General features: G+C 36.2%; 1 non-coding gene across 1 annotated transcript; it reads right to left on the bottom strand.

Annotated features, from left to right (window-relative positions):
• Positions 1-1,032: 1,032 nt before the first annotated feature.
• On the bottom strand, positions 1,033-1,139 carry LOC116157294 (U6 spliceosomal RNA). The gene has a single exon (XR_004141323.1). It is a non-coding gene; the product is annotated as a U6 spliceosomal RNA (small nuclear RNA).
• Positions 1,140-1,712: the final 573 nt, after the last annotated feature.

The following is a 1,712-nucleotide window of genomic DNA, read 5'->3' as shown; positions in this document are numbered from 1 at the left end:
GCAAACAAATTGCAAAACCAAACAAGAGATGGTTCCCAGGAAGATTAAATCAGTTGGCAGATGAGAACAGGTATCCCCCGACCTTAGGCTCCAGCTCCCCCCTTTTTTTCTTTTTAGTTTTCTCTGTCATGTTCTTAAATCCAATGCTTCTTTAAAGTCGATGCCTGTGAATATTATTAATTTACTGCTGGACTTGTGATTCTAAACACTGTAGGTGCCAGAAGTTGAATGGGAGGCAAGCTCTGGCTGGAGATGAATGAGCTGGCCAAGGTCATCTGTAGGAGGACTCGCGTGAGCAGTGCTGATGGCGGATGCTGGAGCCCAGGGGTGGGTCTCTGAGGGATAAGAGGATCGGAGGAACCCAGGCCAGGACTACACAGCAGAGTAAAGGGAAGCAGAGGTCTTTCATGTGAGTGACACACCAGAAAGAGCAGGTTAGAAGGCCTCATTCTGGGACAACAAATCTCCATTATCGGGATAAAGGTAAGCATGGATCCAACATTGTGTCGTGGCAACCAGGGCACTGTGTTTCAAGTAGGTAGAAACTTAGTTCCTCCTGATAAGAGCTGCAAATAATCTACTCATGCAGGCCTATTCTAAATGAAGTGAAAATGATTCCATGATGGAGATTCTGTGAGAATTTCACTCCAAAAGGTTTTAGGAAAATATGTGCATAAAACACCTACATTTCAATTATGAGAATTTGGAAGAAAAGTGATTTTTTTTTCAATCTCAACTATTTTAATAGGTCACAGAATGAAAACCAATGGGAAAAAACTTGGCCTGGTATGTAATTCACAGCTTCACAAATTAAAATAATCATCATAGTTTTTAATTTTTTAACATTTTTTATTGATTTATAATCATTTTGCAATGTTGTGTCAAATTCCAGTGTAGAGCACAATTTTTCAGTTATACATGAACATATATATATTCATTCTCATATTTTTTCTCTGTGAGCTACCATAAGATCTTGTATATATTTCCCTGTGCTATACAGTAGAATCTTGTTTATCTATTCTACAATTTTGAAAAAATATGGAACGCTTCACGAATTTGCGTGTCATCCTTGCACAGGGGCCATGCTAATCTTCTCTGTATCATTCCAATTTTAGTGTATGTGCTGCCAAAGCGAGCACAGTTTTTAATTTTTTAAGTACAGTTTGTACTCAATATGGTAAATCCAAATGATGTAAAAAAAGACAAACAATTGTTATCATATTATCATTCTAAGAAAAGGGTAAATTGACAACCAATAACAATAAAGTATATGAAGATACATTTATATACTCCGTTTTCATTTAAAACTATAACCATAATGTCACTTGCTCACAAATTCACTCTTCTAGTGACTTGTAGGAAGTTTTATTTCGTGGTGACCACAAAATACTAAAGTATTATTAAAGCATTCTGGGTTTTGTATGTTTTTTTTCTCTTTTACGTACAGATAATAGTTGCTCCACTCCTGTTGTTCTTTAAGAGATAGTATTTTCCAAACATATGGTTTGTTGACTCTAGTTCTACAAGATGCTTGTAGGTGCTTCTCAAAACAAGTTTTATTGTCAAAGAAGTTTGGAAAACCATGAGTTCAACCAAGAAGAAGTTTCTTCATAATAGTACTTTCATGAGCCTTTGTTATGAGTTCATTAAGAAATTTCAAGAAGGTCATCCTGAAGGAAATGCTTCCAAACTTAATACTTGACTTCATGGTG

The sequence above is a fragment of the Camelus dromedarius genome, chromosome 13, assembly GCF_036321535.1.
Source record: "Camelus dromedarius isolate mCamDro1 chromosome 13, mCamDro1.pat, whole genome shotgun sequence".
Lineage (NCBI taxonomy): Eukaryota > Metazoa > Chordata > Mammalia > Artiodactyla > Camelidae > Camelus > Camelus dromedarius.
The sequence above is the reverse complement of the archived record's forward strand: the minus strand, read 5'-3'. Positions and strand labels throughout refer to the sequence as shown.